At 44.8% G+C, this 25,183-nt stretch overlaps 1 protein-coding gene across 1 annotated transcript in view; it reads right to left on the reverse strand.

Annotated features, from left to right (window-relative positions):
• The window catches only part of JMY (junction mediating and regulatory protein, p53 cofactor), a 1,013,065-nt gene that overhangs the window by 509,634 nt on the left and 478,248 nt on the right, over positions 1–25,183 (reverse strand). The gene's annotated exons all lie outside the window — the stretch shown is intronic.

Here is a 25,183-nt window from a genome sequence, read left to right on the forward strand (position 1 = left end):
AAAAGAAACATGAAAAGACAGCTCAACCACTTTCAGGATTTTTTCATCAGTAGTATGTTGTTTTGACAAACACTGGGCATACATTATAAAAAGAAAGGAAAGATCACCCAAGCCTACACAGAATTTAGAATTGTAACTAGAACAGAACATTTTTGAATTGCATACATAGTTCCTATACCTCCAAGGGGTAGAACATAGGCACTTCAAGGTTTGCCATTTGTAATGCAAGCAAATTAAATTCCCACTATACATAAACGTCATTTATTTGGCTTGAAACATTAGGGGCATGTCATTTAAACACATATTGTATACATGTAAAGAACTAGAATGTAAATTAATCATTAGAATGTGCTGCTTTGATTCAGTTCTACTACCCCCAATAATCAATGCTGCAAAAGGTGTTCTGTAAAATGCTCAGCATATTTTCCTGTTAACATACAAGGAAAAGTTACTTAATCCATCATGCGGTTTTCATTAAATTCACACCAACCGAATAGCTCTGCCTATCTTGGGACCTCTAAACACTTCATTACAATATATATATATCTCTAAATTTCTATACCATATAACAAATAAAAATGGTGCAACTGGATTTCTATTTGTTTTTTCACTATATTTAGTCCATAAGGAAAATGTATGCTGCTTCTTACAGAGGCATTAACCAATCTGGTCCCATAGGAAAAATAGTAAAAGAAAACGGATCGGTTTTAACTGAGAAAAATATAGTAGTCCCTTTCCATTCATGCAGTTCAGTGACAGTTTATTTCTGTGGCAGAAGGAGAAAAAATATCTCTCGATATTAGACACTACTTTCCTTTTGTGATTTTTATTAGTTGGGGAGGTGAGAAGTTTATTAGGAATTTAATTATGATGCACATGATGGAGAAGTAGGGCTAGAAAATACCTACTTTTCCTACTTCAAAGAACCTTCATTCAAATTCATATACACTGATTGACCAGCAAGTCCCCCCCCTCCCTCAGGTGTGATGAATCAAGGGAACTCGTCACTTCTTCTCAAGGGGGAGCCTCCCTCCAGCTCTAAGTAGGTGAGCACACTCCCCAACACCCTACCTAGGGGTTGAGGAAAGTGAGACCTCACCGGGAGGAACTCCCACTTTTGGGACAAGGACTCCTGTTCTCGCAAGGCACTCCCTGAGGCCCTCCACATGATGGCTTATATGGACTTGTAAAATACACTAGAGTGTTATCAGTTTCATGAAGATACAATAAACCAAAATCATCAACAAGAAACTGAGGATATCCCTTTAAATCAGACTGTCCAATGAACTGTGCAGAGGAGGCTGATGAGGGATGATATGCCAGAGAACCAGCGAGAGAGGGCAGCGAGCAGAGGGAGGGTGGAGAGGTGAGTGAGAGACACAAAGAGAACCAGGGGAAACCCCCTGTACATAAGACACCAGAAGGTGGCAGGGCTGTTCCTAGAACCGATGTTCACGAGGCATCAACACTGTTGCCACTGAACACAGAAGGACATTCTCCTGGTCTTAGTTAGTTCTATTAGTGATAGGGTCAGATAGGTTTTATTTGAAGAATGGACAGACTTGTTTTGGACATTTACACTGACTGACTAGCACCTTAGTTAATAAAATAGGTAGGGAATACCCCATTGTAATAGGGAAAGATGGGCCTGAATTAACTTTAAATAAACCTCACAGTAAAAATGTCTTTACCGGGTACCCTGCTAGATCCGCCACCAGAGGGAAGACAGGACAAGGAGGTGAATGTTGCCCATTACCATTTGTATCTGAATAGATCACAAACTAATGCCTGCCCTAGTTGGACATGTTCGCTGGGATCCAAATCCAGACAGAAACTTCTCTCGAACATGTAGCTTGATCTCTAATTAGCACATTTTAGATATTAAATAATTTCTTAATTAAGTTGCTACTTTTCTTTGTGGCTTTGCCATTTCTGCCAGTGGCTGACCATCTCCTCTTGCACTGAGGTATTTTTCTAAGATGTACGAAGGCCTCTGGGTCTAATGGTACTGGTGGTGGTGGTGTTAGCAATGGGAAAGATGAATCCACTAGTGCAAACCTCATATCTATTGGCGGTAAGATGACCTTTCATAGTACTTCCTCTTTGAATCCAATTGAAGAATTGCAAGAGCATTCTGGTAGCCAACAGAATGTTATTTCTGATGGCCAACGGACATGAAGGAGCCATAGGCAGAGCAGAACCGCAGCGATTACTGGGCAATGATGCAGTAACTGCAGCCATGTTTTTTGGAGGAAGTGCACTAAGAGATTTGAGTGTTTACCATGCACACAAGAGCTCATAAGGCTGTGCGGGAATGATGTAAGCCTGAGGCTGAGGTATGTCAAGCAGCATGCCCCAACGGTGTGGTTAGTCGACTAAGAACCGGAATGGGGATCACATGGATTCTATTTATTTATTAGCATTTGTAAAGCGCTCAAGGGCATCAGGGCGCTGATTCTACCGTGAACAGGTTGCATTACGTATAATGGAAAGATCCTCTAGAAGCGCAGTGTAAGTCGTAGGTTAATCGAACAGAATTGTACAGGTCCAGAATGGTGATGTAAAGTCATGGCCAACAAGGCCAAAGAATGTTACATTAGGAAGTGCATTGTTCATGTAACCAACTAAATATATCTTACTGACTCTTTCTGTACATGGCTCAGTCTGTAAAACACTATAAAGACAGTGGGGTTTCTGTACTTGAGGGTCATATTTTTGGGTTGAGGATACTATGTCAGTTTCCCTGTCAATTTCTTAATACCTTTCTGGAAATAAATCCGGTCTATAACTTTGCTGGGTTGCCTACGTTGTATAAGTTGAGGGTTATGGGTATTGCCAACTTAGTGCCGTCACACCTCAGATTTGCCCTGCCAAGCAGAGAGGGTAAATGAAGAAACGGGCTGCTTGCCCTTAAATCCCTGTGTGCACAATCTATAGGCAAGAGGGCTAATTAGAAACTGTACAAGGAGTTTCGAAGGAGGGCTCTATGTGAAGGCTGCCCTTGCTCCTTCGACTGCAGAAAGCCTGCGTTATTTAAGAACAGCATGGGTATAAGCGGGATGAGCAGAGTATATTGGATTGGTGGGGACTTAGTGAAATAAAATTGGGAAAATTAAGAAACCAATGCAGAATATTACGTTTTGGGTTATAGGCTGGTAGGGAAATTAGAGGGAGCCGAGGGCAGTGCCAGAATAGCAAAAATGCTGAGGGCAGGAGCTGGTCGTGATATGAACCTCATTTCATTTAGATTTGTCTTGTTGAGACAGAGTAGGAATAATATTAACAAATACTGAAAGGGGGTGCAATTGCTGAGGTTTAGGAATAGGTATAAAGTCAATCAAAGGAATCAAACTATCCAGATAGGGGTAGAGCTGCATATTGTATGTAAATATATCTAGGGGCAAGTAAGTACATTGTCAATAAACTCCAAATCCTCCAAAATAATGCACTGAGAACTGCTCTAAGCATTTCAAGGAGAAAACACATTTCAGAGACGAGGAGACAGAATAAATGGCTCTCCATCAAAGACAAAATTCAGCTTAAAACATTCTCATTAACGTACAAATGTCTCAATCAGGCTGCCCCACTATACCTAACCGAGAAAATCTGCCTAAAATCCTCATCACGTCCTACTAGGTCGGCAAACTCTTTCAGCCTGGTAGTTCCCAGATACAAACTAAAAAAGGCAGGGGGGAGCAGCTTCCCTGTTATGGCGGCTCAGCTTTGGAACGCCCTCCCACCTTCCCCAAGATCGGACCAATCCTTTACCAACTTCAGTAGAAATACCATAAGTTGGCTCTCGGCTAAGGACCAATGTTTGGCCGAGGCTAGCCTCTTTTCTACTGTCAACTACTTTACATTGCTGCTCTGTGCTTAACATCAATTTATGTTATTATGTTTTTCTGTATCTTACTGTATTATACTATGCCTCCTCCTGTATATATGATCCGTATTGTCTGTAACTACCCAAATGTAAATTGTAAATTTATTAACCTATGTATCCATGCCAATGCAAATCTGTAAACCTATGCAATGCGCCCAGATATCCTTGGGTTTGGTGAGCTATATAAATCAAACAAACAAATCAATTACCAACCAGAGACCTGGAGGTATTGTGAGAAATTGAACTCCATGACGAAAGCGGACAGACTGGGTCAATCCCAGTAGATGGGTCATTTGACCCGATTAAACTTTGAATTTACAACATACTTTGGAAGACAAGTGCAGGTAGAGAAGACCAGCAGTGGGAAGCCTTTTTGAAGAGGTGTGCAGAAGGTTCAAAGAGGTTAGAGGTGCCTAGATTAAGAAGACACACATTTAAAGCTAAGAAAAAAAATAGAAAAACTAAAGAAACAAGGGAAGGGGAAGAGAGGAGCGAAGTCTGTTTCGCTTCTTCTGTATCACCCGATTACATTGCTATACCCATAAACTGGCAGAAAAGGGCAAAGATGGGAAGGCGGAGGAAGAAGAGGAAGGCAAAGATCTTATTAAAACGCTACATGCTTCAAGCCTAATGCATAATAGCAATGTCGAATGTGTACCCTTGGTGAAGGTTCCCACAGCACAAGTACAGTCCCATAGCCCCCTGCAAGGGCAGCCACATAATGCCGCAATTACAGGCATGTTGCATAAGACCTCAGCTCAGGGCCAGGCGAAGAACTAGTGCGGTCACCCTGATAAGTCCATCCCATACCCTTGCAGGTGCGATCTATGATGCAGCAAACACACAATTACAAATCCCACTAAGACATTTAGCAGGGGTGGGTGCTGATGGTGCTAGTAGTGACACATGCTCCATGGCAGCTTGGAATTTGTCTACAGCATTTCGAATGATTGGAGAAAACCAGAAAAAACTACTGGAGAGATAAGGACTGTAATCCAGTATTATACCCTTGGGCCGACATGCAGCTCATGAGTGATAATGCCAGCTGAGGTATGCCAATGTTTTTAATTGTTTTAATATATTTCTATTGGCATTTTGCATGAACAACAAACAGTAACAACCCCTCGCCCAGCAGCAACCGCCCCGGCATTCTTTTTCCTCCACATCTCCCCTGTTTTCTTAAACATTTATTCATTTGAGTTTCCATTGGTATACAGACCACAAAACTGGATGCATAACAGGTGGTTATCAACATTAGGTCAAGAACAGATCTTAGCAACCACTTTCCGTTCGCCCCCCCCCCACTTTAAGGATCCCCAGTATTCCCAATCCTTCCCCCTGCCCTCCAGTACTTCCGCCCCACACCTCTGTACAGTTTATCACCCCAACCCCTCCCTTCATGGGGGCTTCAAGTCTGCTGATTAACACAAATCATTTAACATCTGGCTCCAGTCCACCGCAAACCCTTCCTCCTGCTCGGGTTTTCTGTAAAATATCTAACTCTGCCATCCCCCCACCTGCAGACATCTTCCATCCAGTCCAATACTGACCGACCTTGGGGCTTCTTCTAGCCAAAGTCTATCTGCTATTTGGCTAGTATTAACATAAACCGGGCCAATCGATTTCGATTTCGTATTTTATATTGTTCCCCCCATGGGGTAATACCCCTCAAACATTCTCAGGTTACACTCAAAGCTGGAGTCTAGCAGCCTGTTAATCTTGGACATCACTTCTCTCCAATACTGTGCAATAACTGTGCATACCCATATCATGTGCCAGTTCCCCGCCAGGCCAGGGGTCACAGACTATGTACCATGTTAAATTGAATAAATTGAAACAGAGCATTCCTAAAGACCTTACGGACCCGTTCCCAAATTTTTGTCCGTTACCCCTCGGATATCTGACAGACCATATCCCTCTCCCACTTGCTTTTATACCCCCGTTCAGGCCAATGTTTGATTCAAGAGAGCGGTTGGTCTGCAAAGGACAGGGGCACTGGTGTTGAATTGTTAAAAGCGAGAGATGTTTCGGTAGAGAAAATTGCAAGAGTAATTGCAGAAAATAGTCTGTCCAAGAAAGAGAGATTAGTGAAAGATTAGTAATTCTAAGCAAAGGAAATGCAAGTCTCGTGCTGATTATCTTAATTGTTTAAAGATTGTTTTTACATATCATTCTGCTGACAATAAGAAGGCCGAAACAGCGCAGGAGGTTGTGAAGGGTTGTTGCTTAAGATGCAGGCAGAATTGAAAACTATGTTGGCTGGCAAAGAAAACCCCACACAGAACTTGTGTTTCTGTCAAATAATTGTTTTTCTTGTCACAATCAAAATGAAAGACGTTAAGGGGTGCAAACTGAGGTCACTTCAATTGCAATCTTTACAGCAGGGGCGAGCTGTGTTTGTGAATGCAGGTGGTGGGGGACCAGTCATTGTAAAATAAGCTGGAAAGCCAAGGAGAAGGGGTAGAGGTTGTGGAGGTGGTGCCCCCAACCAACAAAATACTGGTTTTGGAACTAGCAATACATCGTATCACTATTGCCAACCAGGGTCACTGGGCATGTGTGCAGCCAAATAGACTTCAGCTCTGAGGCCCTCCACCCCTCCTTTTCCAAGCGGGAACATGAAAACGATTCATCCGCGGTCTATTCAACAAAGAAATTAATTAAGGATGCTATGGGAAAATGACATCTCCCTACATACATTAATTCCATTAGATTGAGATGGCCAATTGTGAAATTTAGTATTAACAGGTAGAATTAATGAGAAGAGGATACTGGGTCTTTTAGAAACCGGGGCAAATCATTCAGCGATCAAGAGTAAAGATGTCTCCCAAACATTCATTCCATTGTCTCAGAAAAGGGAGCAGTCTGTAGACAATGGAAATAATGCTTTGCTTCAACCAGCGAGAGAACCCTTGGCAATAGCCAGCAGTGCAATCTCCGATCAATACACATTCTTTTTAAGTCCTTTGTCACCAGTACATTTATTGGGAAGATATTTTTTATCCAGGTTGAAATGCACCCTTTACTGTAATCCAGATGGAGCTGTCTTAGAAATACCAGGTGTACACAAAAATAAAGTAATGGTGTCACTGCAGAGAGTAAAAGTTACAGAAGAAAAGAGGTGTGAGGAAGATTAGGTGCCACCAGCTAGTTAGAGAAATTAGTGTCAAGTGTCCCCCAGAACTATAGTTGCAGCATAAAAATGAGGTAAGGAAGATACAGTAGAACCAGGGCACATTCAGGTAGATACTAATAGGCCTCTACCAAGGAAACCCCAGTATCCATTAAAACTGGATGCAGAAGTGGCATTTAGGTGGTTTGCTGTAAAACAGAATATTCACCTGCCCATGAAACAATACCATTTTGTCCATTAAGAAGCCAAGAAGGGATATATGACATTGTGTGCAAGAGTTATGAGAAGTAGATGCAGGGTTTTTATCCACATACCTAATAGAGCCAAATCCAGTGACTGTATTGCATGTATTCCTGCCTACCTCATCAACTACATGCTTCATGATCGTATATTTGTGCTTGGGTATATTTTCAATTCCTATACATCCACAGCGCACGTGTTCTCTTTTACCCATTCTGGGTTACAGTATGCATGGTGTTGCCTTACACAGGGATACACAGAGAGACACCTGTGTATAGGTGTGTTATAAATGCCATACCATATCATACCAACTCTCTTCTTCCAGATTTTAAAGAAAGCTCTGGATGATATCCAATTTTCAGAAGGGTTTGGTACTGGTACAAATACAAGGATAACCTACTGACTGCATCGCCATTTTATGAGGCATGTAAACAAGACCCACTCTGACTAACTGTTAGCAGAAACAAAAACAGAAAGCTTTCAAGCTAAAATTACAGTACTGAAAAGAAAAGGTGTATTTTGGGCATCACATATCAGCAGGGAGTAGGAGTATAACAAACACACAAGTAGAAACTATTTTAAAATGTTCCAAACAAACCACAATTAGTCAAATAAGATGCTTTTTGGAGGCCACAGGGTACTGCTGTCAGTGCATACTAGGCGTATGCCACATAAGTGAACCTGTTGTAAGAAATGTCTCATTTACATATGCTCGAACTGTTAAATGGTCAGATGAAGCAGAGAAAGACTTTGTAGAAATAAAACAAGCCTTGACCAGCACACCTGCACTTGGATTGCACTATTGCTAAAAGACATTTATTTTGTATACTATGAAAAAGAGAAATATGTACAGGCATTTTAGACACAAAAGCATGTTGATAAAGGCCAACCAATCCATTACTACAGTACAGCATTAGACTGTGTAGCAGTAGGGTTTCCTCCATGCTTGTGGTCAGTGGCTGGTGGCAGGCTGCTGTAGCAGTGCACAGCTCAGAAAGAAGTGATAGGATTATCCCTTATCGTAGCACTGCCACATGCAGTAGGTGCACTGATGGTCATACCCAAACAACATTCTTTAGCATCCAGACGGACTAAATATGAACTCAACTTCAGCCAATGTAACCCTTTGACCATGTTCAGTGTTAAATCCAGCCTCTATTGCTGTGCCTTAAAGATGAGGAGCAACACGGTTGTCTATTAACCACAGGAGCACTCAATAAGTAGAAACACTGGAGGAGCTATGTGTGGATGGTTCTGGTTTAAGGAATGAAAAAGGGGTATTAAAAAAGTGTTGCATGGTATTAACAGCACACGCTATAATTGGAAGTGGATAACTTCCAGGTGCACTCTCAGCATAAACAGCTGATCTTGCTGCATTACAGCAAAAGACAAGTGGCTAACCATTTTTACAGACGCATTTGGAATGGTGCACGATTACGGGATGCTCTGGAAAGAAGAGGCTTTCTAGCAGCTGCAGGCACACCAATCAAAAATGCACTGCATGTAAATGCTCTTCTGAAAGCACTGAAGTTAACAAAAGAATCAATGATCTTAAAGAGTCTTGAACACTAAGCCCCAAATGATGTCAGCCAAGGAAATACTCTTGCAGATGAGACTAAAAGATGTTGCCCATTCTTACGACTCCCTGGTACAGACGTTACGTTAATGCCTCAGAGGCAAGTGAAGTATGTTATTCTACCCTCCAAATAACTTGAGGACTGGCAGAGGTAGCTCCAGAAAAGGAGAAAAATGTGGACATGTGGACTAGAGCGAACAAAGTGGTGTGGTAGGGAAGTAACCGACGATGTGTTCCCCCAGGATTGTGGGATAACCTACCACTTGGGATTTATAGCTAGTGTCAGTGTGAACATGGGCAAGTATAATCTGCTTGTAGAACTCTACCATAATGGTGGCCAAAACATTCTCTACCAGAATGGTGGCCAAAGCATGTGGCCAGTAAGGCAGAACCAAACTCAGAAGAGGCCAAGTAAGTAAAATCTGTGCAGTGCAAAATGCATGAAAAAGTGGTACCAAAAAATAAAGAATAGGGTTGACAAGACTGATGCTAAGAACTAACCTTACCTCTTACTGTTTAACGTATCTGTATTTGATAGAACACGGCAGACGGCATCAACAAGCAATAGTGGATGACTGATGGACGCATACAAGAGGTAAAGAACATGGTGATGCATTCATATGGTAAAAGGTGAGTTATATCAGAAAATGACATTTCCAAAAAAGCTGGAGAGTATTACTGCTCAAAGTCTATGAATAGCACACAACGAGAGATAATCCTGAGGGCAAGTGTTACAATTATGCCTTTAGCGTCCATTCTGAACTGTCATCACATCAATACTGTGTGAAAAATGAGGAAATACATGGCCTAGATATGTTACTGATTACTGTTTGTATGCTCATTCTGTGAATACCTTACAAGCTCTCGATCCTGGAACTCACTCCCTGATAGCCTACAACAAAGTGAATCCTCGAGTACATTTAGGAAGCAACTGAAGACTCATTCATTCATATAACATTATTGATTTTTATAAAGATTTTAAGTTCTGTGTTGTATGAGAAACCTGAAGGTGTCTCACTTGCTAGTCCTTGGGGATCTGTCATCCAGGTAGCCAGGACACAGCCATCACTACTGGATCCAGTTCCTGGGGTGGACTAATGTGGGAGGATCACATGGATGGGGGTTCCTCAGGGAGTGGAAGTGGGACGCCGACTGATGAGATGCGGTATCCCCTTCCTTATAACACCTTTTACCCATCCTACGCCGTAGCATATTCAGAAACTCTACCCCCGCACCCTTTCCCGACACACTTTTTTTAAATTGTGAAAGACAAAGTACTAAAACCAGGGCTGTTTACCTGACATGTCCCAACACGAGGGCCAGGCAGAGTCAGGCAATTGACAATAACTACACACCTGACAGCCCTTTCCCTTCCCCATAGGGATAAAAGGTGGAGCACGAGAGCAAGGCCAACCGTACGAGGAAGCAGTCATTCCAGGACGGCAGTTCAAATGGAGGAGAAAGGCGGCGAGACATGAAAGGACATCAAGGAGGGAATTGTCTTTGCCCTTTTCAATCCAGCCTCTGACAAAAGAAACATAAGACCGGGAATGGCAGCTGGAGAATGGTGTGACGGATGTCAGCGGTACGTGGAACCCTCCCACACTGATAGCCAGGGCGTGGAGATGAGGTTGCCATCGTGGTACCGTGCTTGACTCCAGCGGCAAGAGAAACGCCATTGAATACAACACAGCCGGTGAGTCAGTAAAACCTGATGGAACCGGACGGTGTGTACACTTAAGGTTGCAATGGAAACATTTAAGAAGATTAAAAGATACAGAGGTCTTTTTGTGTATGTACTTGGCATCAGAGTTACAGTGCATAGTCGAACGTCATTGGTTGTCGTAGAAACTACAAGTACCAAGAGGCCTTAGGGGAGGCTGGCGTGAGATGTCAAAGTGGTCATACGAGGGTCAAGCCAAATCCCCTTATATAGACAAAAGTCTTTGGCACGTAGTTAAGGCAATTGTGAACCTGACTGAGGGATGCCAAGAGAAAGCAAAAACAAAGTAAACTGTGAAAATGAGGGAAGTGTGAACCCCGACTGAGGGATCCCTGCGAATTAGGATAGACAGTAACCCATCAGAGAACACCGAGAAAAGAATTGAGTGGAAAGCCTGACTGGTGGCTAAGACCCGAACCTAGGTAAGAAAAGAACCTAAGGGGTCTAGAATAACTTTCTGCTGAATGATGCTAAGATGGCAATGTGAAACCGGCGGAGGGATGCCAGGAGAAAGCTAAGGGAAGTGAATTCTGTATTGTGGTAAAGTGAACTGTGTAATTGGTAAATGTGAACCCGACTGAGGGATGCCTGCGAAGTGGGGGGAATAGTTACGCATCCGTGAACATTGTGTTGACAACAGTGAACCCGGCTGAGGGATGTCCACAGTGAAAGATAGTTTAAAAGGGGATTGCGACTTGTGAAGACAACAAGTGAAATTCTGCTGAGTGAAAGGCTGTAGTGAACCAGACGGAGGGAGGCTAACACAGTGAGAGGATCGGACCCGGGTTGAGGGGGATCCAGGGGTGAAGAGTCCTCATCCTACAGAAGAAACCGGAAAGGAACTTTTGTAAATTTGATGTATCAGTCCCTCGGACGAAAGAGACTTTTCAGGAAACACACTTGGCCACCGAAGGTCCAGATATAGCTACAAGCAACTAGCCTCGTACTGGAGTAGCCCAGGAGTGTGCTGTGCTCAAGAGTCCCACCTTCTCCCGTGCTAAAAAACGTGGGGAAGAGAGACCCCGGCAATATTTTTATTTTAGTATAGGCCCTTTTATTTTGCCAAGACTCTGCTAGGACTGCCTTATTATTATTTGATGGTCGTAGCTTGCTCCCATCTTAGATTTAGGTTCAGCATAGGCATTTTTCGCACACATTTAAACAGGTTAATAAACACCCTTGAACTGGTATGACTTTTGTCTGTCTTTAGTTGGCACCATGAGTTCCTTACAGTTGTCATTTGTTTAAGTGCCATCTGCGCCCAGATGCAGGTTTCTGCATTTTAAGGCCCTTTTGTAACATGCATATGTAATGGATGGGATCACACCAGAGTAATTCTTATTCAAATAAAGGAACTGACTCAGGAAGATGGCGAAGTATTGTTTTATTAACAATTATCTAAAACAGGGAGGTTACAACGAACATCAACGGACGACCACTCGGTCTCTCAACGATCTTCCACAAAAGACATACTTTTTATAACATTTTAGAATTTTTTTTTTTTTTGTGTTATGGCTCAAAAGAACTTTTCACAAATATATCAAATATCAGAGCAATTAATACAGTTTCAAACTTAACATCATTAAAAGAATATTACAAAGAGATTCCAAAGATATACAATAGAAATATAGGATAAGATAAAATAAAATATTCTTTGTAATTCGATTCCACAGCAACACATAAAAAGTTCTCATATATATTAGAATTGCAGAAAGAGAGACCAAATAGTAAAAACATAACATACAGTTAAGACAAAGAAATCAAATAGGACGCAGCATACTAATAGATCACGACACACTTCTAACTCAGCTAGTAACTTCACATTGCCTTCAAATTCCCTTAGACGAGTATTCGCCACCTTCCATATTTGAATGATTGCAATAATTAGACTCCTATTCCAACCTGCTAAACATCTCAACCAGAAATGTTCACTTCACTAGCAATATAATCCAGGTCATAATCTCATAGATGGAACTCATACTTTTGCAACCAGTGAGCACGTGTCTAAATGTTTAAACCTCAGTTTGATCATAGCACAATCTACAGAACCTTCTTTCCATAGGAATTCCTGACCAGGCGCCGCATACCACCAAAACATTAAGTCGGTTGAGTCTAATGTCCAGAAATATTTTCTGGTTATCCTTGGAAAATAGACTGCCACCTAGCATTCTGCAAAGCTATTAAAACTACTCTTTTTGTCTAAATCATAATGCCTTCGTACAAGATTACAATTCTGCTTAAATGTATGCTTTCCATGTAATGCATCTTCACCTCGGTCTTCTCACCTATGTTATATAATCAAGCATGTTCACCTTTGTCATTGCTTCCACTCAATCAAGTCTACATACATTTTCATGTAACAGAGCCTCGATGCCTATGGGCTGCAAGTGCGCTATACAAATGCAAATAAATAAATAAAATAAATTGGAAGGCATCAGCTTCAGGTAGTACTGAGGCTTTTTATACAGGAAGGGCAGTTTAGCAGAAGTACACAGGGAGCTTAATTCGGCAACCCTGTCATTGCTGATGGTCCAATCCCACTTTTCCAAGGAGTCCTTCAAGGACTTTAGAACCACCCCCCCCCCCATGTTCTCATTTGAGGGAGTACCCAATTCTTTCAAAAAAGACACTGGATATTCTTCTGATAGATGTTCAAGGCCTCCACATTTCCTCCATCCAATCCTTCACGTAGAATATGTAGTAACTTACCTTGACGCACATATTTAGCCCTGTTATATTCAACAATAATGCGTCAGAGTGACATCATACAATGTGGTAATAACGAAAAACCTATTGCGGGTCGGGATTGGTTAAGGGAGACATCCAAGTATATTTTTCTATAGGAGCTAGGATTGTTATTGGCTGCACGTTATCAGGTGGGCAACTTATGCCTACCTCTAACAAACATGTCATTTTGGAAACATTAGATACACAGTTTCTCATTGGTTTTCAAAATATAAGGTCCTTCGTTATATGGGCTAATATAATTGGTTGTCTGGAACATTCGGTTCACTTAGCAGCACGTTAGCCAAGACCCAGATGCAGGTAGGTAGGCCATGAAGTTGCCTCACCACCCAATTAGCCAAGCATCTCTCAGCGCGAATGCCTTCTGCCATGAAATTGTCTTTGTACTTGGCTTTGCAGAGTATCCTTGCTTTTGAGAATGCACGTGAGTGAAGCCACTCGCTTTTTGTGCCTGTAACTTCAAGTTGAACTCTATTTCCATCCTTGGCTCACGTGACAGGAGACCGCAATGAAGTCCATTTTGCAGCTTTTAAATGCTCTAAATGAATTAAAACTTGGCATCTCATGAGTCTTTAACTATACCTTGATGTGAGAGGATTCATCAACCACGCACTTGTTCTTCTCCATTGTAAATAGCTGACCTTGACTTCTAGAAACTTTACTTCAGGCCAGACAACCTCGCCACACAGCTCCACGAGCCAGCTTTTCTTGCTGCAACATAGTTTTTCATTTGCTGTTTCATGGTCCTGGCTTACTAAGTCCATGAAACCAATATCCAGTTTCATCTACCTTGCGTTTCAGCAACTGTACATTTATTGAACGGTTGTCCCTCTGAAGCACTTTGTGCACGTGTGATCGTCATCCTTTACATTAGAAAGCTCACTCGATTATTTACTTCGTTATTAGTTTCTTCAGGATCCATACATCATCTTCAGCTGATATATCGGGACGTAACACACACTTCTTTATGACATCATTAATTCGTTGGTTGACTTCCTTTCATATTCCTTCAGGATTTACCTCACGTCGGGGGTACATTTGATAGGGTTGTCTCAATGGGTATCTCCTTTCAAACACTTGTTGAGGTGTTGGTATTATGGGTGGTGTCAGACACGGCATAATCTCATGTTTCCAATACACGGGAGGAAGGGATGCGGGATCTCCTGCAGATGCACACAGCTGCTCGTCTACACAAATCTACAAAATCAAATATAAAGTAAACCTGCTGAAGCTAGTGTGAGGGGTCAGAAATGTGAGGCGGACAACTTGATGAAAGTTTTTCAACAAATGCCATTTTATTTAAATCAAAAAGATTGAATAAATGCTTCACTATCCCTACCCGGACAAGGATTTCCCTGCCTAAAATAAACTAAAGGAAAACACTTACCAAATGGTTTCTGTCCCTCACACTTATATACACACCAAATCAATAAGGAATTATATGGCAGTTTAACAACAGAGCAATATAGTTATAACATAATAGCTGCTTCTTTTGACAACCTGGGTGAATTCCCCTTCTCCAGATTTAAGCAGGTCTTTGACTGTTCACTAAGAATAAGGAAATCCTGGACCATTACAAAAAGGTTCCACTTCAGTTCTTTTCCTAATCCAACTTAATAACTAGAAGTTCCAATTTGTATTCCAAGGACAATTATATAACACTTTCCTCCGTCTCCTTGTAGGCAAGTTCTTTAGATAGCTTCTTTTTGTCAATAATGAATAGTTTGTAACATCATTAACCTTAAAATAAATGTCTTTGTCAGGATTTATTAGCACCACTTCAACTTCAATACTGTTTTATCAAAACAGACATCTGCTTCAAAATAAATGTTTTTTAAAAAACGATTTTATTAGTTTGTACAACAATCAACAAAACCAGCAGTACATATCATAATACTTTAACATCATGTACATATCGTTAAATATCCAGCGCTTAGCCCTTGCCCTCCCCCCAATTCGAGCCTACTCCACTTCGCATTCTGCTTCTCTTTCCTCCTTTCCGTATTCTCAAAAGTTTCCTGATCGCTTAAGCAGTCCTGGGTGGACCCATACAATGTGAACACTAAGTTTCCAGGCCGTCAGGGTTTCTGCTTCCTGCTCCCCTCCCCTACTGACCGCTTCATGCCATACTGCCGTTTTGGCTTCAGTCCATTTCTGGAGGTCACTCCACCAAACTTCTACCTTCGGTCTGTTGCATGCTTTCCACCCCATGGCAATTCTGCGCTTGGCAAGTATGTATGCCAAGTCCTTAAGCTTGCTCACATGTTTAAGTTGGTGCGGCCTTGGGAACCCCTCCTACCATGCATGCCCACACTGATTCAACGTTTAGCTTGATCCCTTTCTCATTTAAGCGGTGGGCTACTTCTCCTCAGAACTTCCCAATTTCTGGACATACCCAAAACATGTGTGTCATCCCTGCGTTTTCTTCCCCGCATTTGGGGCAGGTTTGTCGTTCAGCGTTCTTAAACCGAGCTATCCTCTGGGGGGGTCATGTATGCCCTGTGGTTTACATATAGCTGTATTTGTTGTAGCCTCGCATTCCTAGGCACTTTTTTATGGTACCCTTGAGCCCGCTCCCATAGCCCGTCACTCATGAGTTCCCCGGCTTCCTCTTTCCAGGCTTGTCTTAATTGGGCCAGTTCCTTTCCCACCCTGGACATCAGCAGCTCATAGATTCGAGAAACCTCATGAACTACCTCTGCTATATCATACATCGTTTCTATGGCCGTGTCAGGTTGATCTTCCAGTATTATTTAAGACCACGCCTCTCTGATCCTCCGTACCATTCTAGTAGAAGTAATATACTGCCCTACGTGTAAACCCGTTTCCTCTGCCAGCACCCCAAATTCCTTTATTTCCCCCTTCTGCCATATGTCTCCCACTGTTGCAATCCCCACCGGTTCCCAGTGCCTACGGATCGTCTTCCTCAGTTGCATGTCTCCTCCTGTCAATGCCACAAGCGGCACTTGCGGAGAACATGGGGTTGGAGTCCCCATGACCTGACGAGCTTTGCGCCATGTCTTCCATCCCAATTCCAACATCCACCGGGTGCCCTTTTAGCTCAGGTTTGGGCAGCCATGTCACTTCTTTCAGAAAAAACAGGGCACACTCCGATCTCAACAGTCTGGACTATGATGTCGAGTCTTCCGTTAACCATTTGGCCACATGTTGCAGTTGACTGGCCAAATAATAGATCTCAAAATTAGGCAGTTTTATACTCCCTTTATCATACGTGTTCTGAAACTTCCATAGGGCAATTCTGTTCCTAGTTCCATGCCAAATGAAGGCCCTGCATATGCTCTGGAGTTTGACAAATAAACACTTTGGTATCATATATGGTATGTTCCCAAAAAATGTAGTAGCCTAGGCAATATGACCATCATCAACAGTGCCCCCCTCCCCATCATGGTCAAGGGGAGCTTAGTCCAGAACCTCATGCTATTTTCAAGGCTCACTACTGCTTTCTGGGTGTTGCGCGTTTATATTCTGCTTCCACCGTGTGATAAATGTCAATCCCCAGATATCTGAACGTGCTGGTCTCTCACGGTATATTTAAAACTGGCAGTTGTTCCTGCGGGACCCCTATATACCTCCCCAGGGGGAATATACACGATTTCTTGGGATTAACTGCAATGCCAGAGAGCAACGCAAATCGCTCCATTGCTTCTAGAATGTATTGAAGATTTTCCTCAGGGTATCTCAAGTATAGTAACATGTCATCTGCATATAATGAAATCAAGTGTGGTCACCCTTTTGTGTAAATACCGGCTTCCTCGTATTGTTGTCTCAAGTATACCGCCAGTGGTTCCAATGCCAGGATGTACAGCATTGGGGACCAAGGGCATCCCTGTCTGGTGCCCCTACTGAGTTGCCACCTCTCCGAGATGATTGCTCCCGTTTTAACTCTGGCTAGCGGTGAACTGTATAGTAATTTCACCCACTTAAGGTATCCCGGTCCCATCCCATATTCTCTTAGAGCTGCCATCAGCCAAGGCCATTTGACAGAGTCAAAGGCCTTCACTGCATCTAGTGATATAATTGCAATCTCGCTCGAGTCTCCTACTGTGTGCCCTATGACCCGGTGAAGTCGTCTGAGGTTGTCTGAGATGCTTCTGCACGGGACATATCCGGACTGATCAGGGTGTATTAATCTGCTTAGGACCTGTCTCATTCTATTTGCCAACACAGCCGTGGGTATCTTGCTGTCCTGGTTCAGCATCGACAACGGTCTGTACGACCCACAGTACGCGCTTGGCTTATTAGGTTTGGGGAGTGGGATAATGATCGCCTCTCTCAGGGATTCTGGTAATATCCCTGTTTCAAATGCTTCATTTAACACTGCGAGCAGCGAGGGGAGCACTTCTTTCCTACACATTTTGTAAAACTCACTGGGGAGTACATCTGCTCCCGGGATCTTGCTGGTGGGTAGTTGCTCAACCACCTCTTCTAGTTCTTCCAATGTAATTGGGGCATCTAGGTCCTCTGGCTCTTGGGCACTTATTTATGGCAGGCCAATATCCTCTTATGTTTCCATTATCTCGCTACCTTCACCACCTCCTATGTCCCGTACAATCGTTTATAGAATTCAAGGAACTCTCAGTTCACGCCCTCTTCGGTATCCAATATTTGCCCACTCTCCCCCATTACTGCTCTGATCGTTGGTCTGAGGATCTTACTTTTATACAACCATGCTAGCAATCTTCCCGGCTTGTCTCCCCCCGCGTGTTGCCTCTCTATGTATTTCTTATAGTTAAAAATTGCACAATCTCTCCCAGTGCCCTGTGTATTCCTGCTGCAATTGATTTATAGTTTCAGCATCCTCCCAGGAGTTACCTCCTTTATCCAAAACGGTCTCTAGTTTCGCCTCTGCCTTCTGCAGTTCCCTTAGTACGCCTCCCTGCAGCCCTTTGGATTTGGCTATAGCTGATTCTCTCATCACCACCATGAATGCTTCCCATAGAGTGCCGGTCGATTCAACACTCCCAGTGTTATTTTCAAAGTATTCTATAATTTCTTCTCTCGGGTCCTCCCTGAACACTGTCTGTCAATGCTTCAGCTCTGAGTCGCCACGTTGGGATCCTAGCCCTTGGAGGCAGATATTGCCATGTTAAGACCAATCGCGAGTGGTCTGAGAGGACCCTCGCTTTGTACTCTGATCGCACTATTTCCACCATCATCTCCTGTGAGGCAAAAATATAGTCTTACCGTGTGTACAAGTTCTGTGGGGCAGAGTAATGCGAATACTGTCTATCATGTGGGTGGTGTAGCCTCCACATATCCTCTAGCCGGAGGTCTCCCAATAGGGTCTTTAGGGTTGTGGCAGCGGGGTGGGTTTGTCTGATTTCCTGTCTCACCTGTCTACCCTTGGGTCTAACATGCAGTTAAAGTCTCCTCCCAATATCACTGCACCCCCCAGGTACAGGCTCATTTTACTATATAGGGTCTTGAAGTAAGCCACTGTGTCTTGATTCGGGGCATATGTATTGATAATGCATATTTCTCCATTTTCTATCAATCCCTTTATTGCCACCATCCTCCCATCCGCCTCCACTGTGGTCTGTAGTTGTTGGGAAGGGACATGTGGTGCTACCCAAGTGATCACCCCTCTGGCATAAACTGAGTACGTTGCACCTATGATGGTCCCCTTCCATTTCCTCTATATCACCTCTTGTTTCTCTTTCGTGAGATGGGTTTCCTGTATTAGGACTATATCCATTTTCTGCCTTCTTAAATAAATCATAATCTTGTTCCTCTTCGGGTAACGATTCAGCCCCCTGACATTCCAGGTAACTATCTTAAGGTCCCCCATATTTTGACCATACCTAGTCCCCTCCATTGTAACTTCCCGTCATCCGCTTTAAGCACAGGCGCGCATGTGTGTAAGCTGGATCCCCAACAAATAACACTGCAAATCCCCCAATCCCCACTCCCTCCCACCCCCAACTGTGTACACCCTTTCAAACTCTCCCACTCCCTCCCTCCACCCCACCCTACCCAACCCCAACTGATGCCCAGCTCCATCCCTGGATCTCAGGCTACCCCACATCTAGTACTTCTCTTAGAACACAGCGGGGGACACCACCCTACTGGTATCCCAACTAAACTAACGACTGGGGCTAAGAACACACTGCCTCTGCCTCTTCCGCACTAATGCTACAGTTTAGTATGCACGCCTATGTCTAGCACCCACTTGTGCATTGCAATATATATATATATATATATATATATATATATATATATATGATACATTACTCACCGTAATCGTATTTCTGATGCTTGTATCTGCTTAGATTCACATGCTGTGCATAGGCCGACATCTAGTGGAAGCTGCGGTGTATTACAGTTTGTTTTTCGAAACTCGAAAATGGGCGTCGACACAGGGCGTGCCAGTAATACTATCCCTAGTGTGACGTCCACTGTACCCAAGATCCCTCACGCGTCTAGGATCCTCAGATTGTATTTTTTCTGACATGAGGTAGCATTAGGAGTAGCGTGAGTACAGATAATCCAAGCAGATAGACAGAAAGGTAAGACTACAAGCAATCATGCACCTTCTCTCGGAAGGGAGGAAGGGTGGGTTAAAAACCAATCCTGCATCTAGCAGGTGGAGCATGTATGTAACAATAGTGGAAGGAGTGCAATCAACTGGGTTGATTTGTCTACTCTGGCACCAGATAACAAACCTCTTCCATTTGTCAAAGTAACAGTGCCTTGTGTTTGGTTTCCTAGATTCCTTTAGGATGTCCATACACCTCTGTGGTAAATTGAGGTGTCCAAACTCTATGACCTCAGGAGCCATGCTGCCAGGTTCATTGAGTTGGGTTGCTGGTGCACTGTTTGGCCTTGGTGCTGGGACAGAAGTTGTACCAGGCTGGAAGTTTGATGGGCTCGCACACCGCCATCCTGCATGGGTGTGGGAACCACGGTTGTCTTGCCCACATGGGAGCAACTAGGACGAGCGTCATCGACTCCCTGTTCATCTTGTTCACTACTTTCCTGATGAGAGGAGTTGGTGGAAAAGCGTACGCAAACATCCCTGACCAGTTCATCCACAGGGCGTTCCCCTGGGAGTCTGGTTGGGGGAACCTGGATGCAAATCCTGGGCATTGTCTGTTTTCGCTTGTGGCGAATAAGTCTATAGTGGGGAAACCCCACTGAGAGAAGAGATCTTCTACGACCTCTCTGTGAAGAACCCATTCGTGTTCCTCTCGGAGGGAGTCTCTGCTCAGAGCATCCGCTAGGGAATTGAGCTCCCCTGGAACATGTTGTGATGACAGGAAGATGTTCCGTCTGAGTGCTCATATCCAGATTTTCTGGGCAAGCTTGGACAGATTTGGCGAGTGAGTCCCTCCTTGCTTGTTCAGGTAGAACATGGCTGTAGTGCTGTCCGTCCGGATTTGCACTGACAGGTTTAGTAGGTGGGGCTCGAACGCCTGAAGCGCTCTGAATACTGCCAGAAGCTCTAGCAGGTTGATGTGGTTCTTGGCCACTGAGTGAGACCAGAGACCCTGAGCTGTGTGGTGGAGATGGTGAGCTCCCCACCCCGTCAGGCATGCATCTGTAGTGACTACTGCCTGTGCTTCGGGATCGTAAAAGGGTTTCCCCTGTGCGAGATTTTCTCTTGTCCACCAGTGAAGGCTATGTACCAGTGTTGGCGAAACGACCACTAGATCGTCCCACTGACCACTTGCCTGAGACCACTGTTTCGCCAACCATTCCTGCATGGGACGCATGCGCAGGCGCGCGTGGGGGACCAGGTAAATGCATGACGCCATCATGCCCAGTAAACGCATTGCTTTGCGTACCGTTATTTGTTGACCGGACTGATAGCGGAATTTGCAGTAGTATATTCCGAATTCTTTCTTCTGAAGGAAAGGCCAACCCCTCCTGGGTATCCAGGATTGCTCCTAGGAATTGTTTTGGAGGTGCTTGGCACCAGGCTTGACTTCTTCTCGTTGATTGAGAAGCCTAACTCGTGGAGGAGGTCGATAGTCCTTTGAATGTTTGTCCTGCAAATTCCTGGGGTTTCCCCCGTTATTAGCCAGTCGTCCAGATAAGGGTACACTGGGATTGCCTCCCTGCGTAGGTGTGCAGCCGCCACCGCCAGTATCTTGGTGAATACCCTTGGTGCTGAAGCTATACAGAAGGGCAGTACCTTGAATTGGTAGTGGCGACTGTCCACCTTGAAGCGCAAGTACTTTCTGTGCGCTGGGAACATGGAAATATGAAAATAAGCACCTTTCATACCCAAGGTTGCCATGTAATCCCCCTTTTTTAGGAGGGGGATTACCTCTTGTAGCGTGGTCATATGAAATTTTTGGGGCTTGACATACTTGTTGGCAGGCCGGAAGTCCAATACTGGGCGCATTGTCAAGTCTTTCTTTGGCACAAGGAAGTAAGTTGAATAAATACCCTTGTTTACCTGGTGTCCTGGGACGAGTTCTATCGCGTCCTTTTGTAGAAGAATGGCGATCTCCTCGAGGAGAATCTTCTGATGTTCTAAGGAGTGTACTCTTTGTCGTGGAGGATGGTTCCGGGGACGCTGCAGTAGCTCTATACAATATCCCGTGGATACTGTTGACAGCACCCATATGTCTGATGTGATCCCTTCCCAAGCCTGGGTGAAGTTTGAAATGCGTCCCCCTACTGGGGTTGCGTGAGAAGAAACCCTGATCTGAGCGTCACTGCTTTGGTGAAGGCGTGCCGCCTCCCTTGCTGGGGCTGCCTCTGCCTTTACCACAACCTCTCTTGTTACCTCTGCCATAACCCTGGGTAAACTGTTGGTTGTTGTTCCATTGTGTACCCTGCCCCTGGGAATAGTTAGATCCTCTCTGGGAATTTTGGCCGCGTGGGCGACGAAAATTACTATTCCCTCTCTGGTTAGGGGGTTTATTGGTTAACTGGCCAAGGGATTTGAGTGTCTCGTATTCGTCCTTGGCATTTTTCAGTGCGTCTTCGACCGCCTTACCAAACAACAGATCGGCTTCCACCGGTTTGTCTAACAATGATGCCTGAGTTTCTGCCTTAAAACCAGACTGCCGTAACCACGCATGTCTCTTGATAACAGTACCTCCTGCTATCAATCTGCCTGCGCTGTCCGCGGCGTCGAAGGTTGCTTTCAAAATGCAACCAGACACAGCTCTACCCTCTGTGGAAATCCGAGCTAATTGGCCCTTTAATGGTTCAGGAGCAGAGGCTATGAGAGCCGCAACTTCTTCCCACTGATGGCAGTTGTAGCTGGCCAACAGGGTGGTGGAGTTAGCAATCCTTGCTTGATAGGCGGACGTTGAGGCTACCTTCCTGCCGAAACCGTATAGTTTTTTGCTCTCCTTGTCGGGAGGAGCTTCTGACGAAGACAGGGGTGTGCCAGCCCTCTTACGAGTGTTGGTGACAACTAGGGAGTCTGGTTTCAGATGTCCTCTTATATAGAGAGGGTCAGATTGTGCTGCCCTGAAAAGTTTTTCAACCCTGGGATTGACTGCTCTGGTGAGGTTTGGGTTCACCAGGGAATGATCTATCCTCCGCTGAATGGATTTAAGGATAGGGATGGTCTGAGCAACCGGCCTCCTTTCTCCCACTAACTCTTCTGCGAAGTCCCTTTCCTCCTGTACACCGCCGGCGTCAATATGGAAATGTTCTGCTGCGCGAGCGAGAACCTCATTTAGGAGGGGTTGGTTATCGACCGGGGAGTCGGTAACCGGGGCTTCGTTCTCTACCGGGGAATCTACTCTGTATGTTTCCGGGTCATCCTCTACTTCCTCCTGGTCCTCATCATCCCCATAGTAGCCCGTCCCAGTTTGCTCTTCCATCAAACCAAATTCTTGGTCTTCACAAAAGGAAGCCTCTCCTTGATACCGTGAGTATGGTCTTGCGTAAGGTTGTACCTCGAAGGGTTCGGACCTCATCGGAGTTTCAAACCGGGCCTTCTTACTCGGGGGGGATAGGATCAGTAGAGCCTGAGGGTGTGGCCCCTTGTGGATCATACGAGAGAAAATGTTCTGGATTTTTATCATAAAAATCAGCCAAAGAAGACATTCTTGACATGACCCTATCTATGTCTTCACTGGACCATTTATTGGAACTGGGAATGACTCTCTCAGCAAGTCTATGGGATTTATCTTGAGTAGCTTTGCTGGTTGTGGACCTATCAGCAGACCTTGGCTTGTCTGTCTGTTTAGGGGGGGTGGAGTGTTTCACAGGTGTGGAAGAATGTACAGGTAGTTTCTTCTGCTGTTTTCCCCCCTCCCCGTGCGTAGAAAAATGTTTTCCCTGTCCCTTAGTGGCTCTGGAGTTTGTCGACGCCTGGCGTCGAGGATCGGGAAAAGTGTCCCTGTCCTTCGAGCATGGGGCCTCGCTGGCTTTAATTGCGGGCTCTGACTCCTGGAGCGCGACCTGGGGGTGGAAGTCGTCTTCGTCTTCCGACGATCGAACTTCTGTTAGCCTAGGGAGAGAGGCACTCTTGGCAAGAGTGGATGATTGCCTGGAGTCATGCGGCGATCTTGATCGAGAGCGCCCAGAGGACACCGAATCGGACCGTTCTGTCTGTGCCTCTTTCCGAGAACTCGACGTCGTCGAGTCTCGGTTGGACTTAGTGTGTGTAGTATGTGAAGCGCTTGTGTCGCCGGGGGTCTTCCCCATAGCCGCCCTGCCGGACGACCTTCCAAGGTCGGGGACCTGCGCTCGGCTGTCTTTCGACGCCGTAATGCCCTCGCCGTCCGAAAGTACGGCGTCGCTGCCATCGCTGAAGGCGCCCTCCGCCTGCCTGGCTTGGCGGGCCCAACGCTTTGTCGAACCTTAAGTGTCTTAGGTTTAAACCTACTACACGCTCTGCAGTTCGCTTCGGGGTGGTCCCTCGGCAAGCAGAGATTGCACGTCGCGTGCCTGTCGACCCAAGGGTATTTGCGATTGCACTTGGGGCAGAATTGAAAATGGGTACCCTCCATACGCACCTTGAGGCAGCGGGCTGTTAAGTGTAGGAAATGTATAAGGTGTACCTATTTACCAAGAGTGTAGAGTATGTACCACCCCCCACTCTCCCTACTTGCAGGGCCGAGGCCAGTGGCCTACCAGGCCCGGGCCGAGGCCAGCGGCCTTCCGAGGCCCAAATCCGTCGTGCAGCAGCCGACGGTCGATTTCTTCTCCAGCCGGCGTCGAGTGTCGAAGTTCGACGTTGGGGTGGGGAAGGATGTCAATAGATTATTATTATTTTAAATTCTAGCAAAAGTATGGCTAAGGCCAGGGGACTCCGCAAAATGCTTCCGACCAGTATGGCGGAAAAAAACAATCTGAGGATCCTAGACGCGTGAGGGATCTTGGGTACAGTGGACGTCACACTAGGGATAGTATTACTGGCACGCCCTGTGTCGACGCCCGATCTAAGCAGATTCCACAAGCCTCAGAAATATATATATGATACATTACTCACCGTAATCGTATTTCTGATGCTTGTATCTGCTTAAATTCACATGCTGTGCATAGGCCGACATCTAGTGGAAGCTGCGGAGTATTACAGTTCGTTTTTCGAACTTGAAAATGGGCATCGACACAGGGCGTGCCAGTAATACATATATTCCAGTCCGGGGGTCCACGAACTGAGTGCACCCAGTGGTCAACATCTACATTCTCTCTCATATGCCCCGTGAGCTCTTCAGGGTGTTGAAACAACCCCATTATTATGTCAATACTGGAGCCGCCAACTTAATACTGGAGCCGCCAACTTAACATCTGCCTAGGTAATCAACAGTAGGAAGCTGTTCCCACTTACATCCAGGCCACGCCGTATCTAGCCTTTACTCAGTCCTCACCGATACTCAGGACTCTGCAGGGCGATACCGCCCTGCTGGTATCCTAACTAAACCAACTACTGGGGGTGAGAACATATAC

This window comes from Ambystoma mexicanum, chromosome 6p, assembly GCF_040938575.1.
Source record: "Ambystoma mexicanum isolate Mex_15411 chromosome 6p, UKY_AmexF1_1, whole genome shotgun sequence".
Lineage (NCBI taxonomy): Eukaryota > Metazoa > Chordata > Amphibia > Caudata > Ambystomatidae > Ambystoma > Ambystoma mexicanum.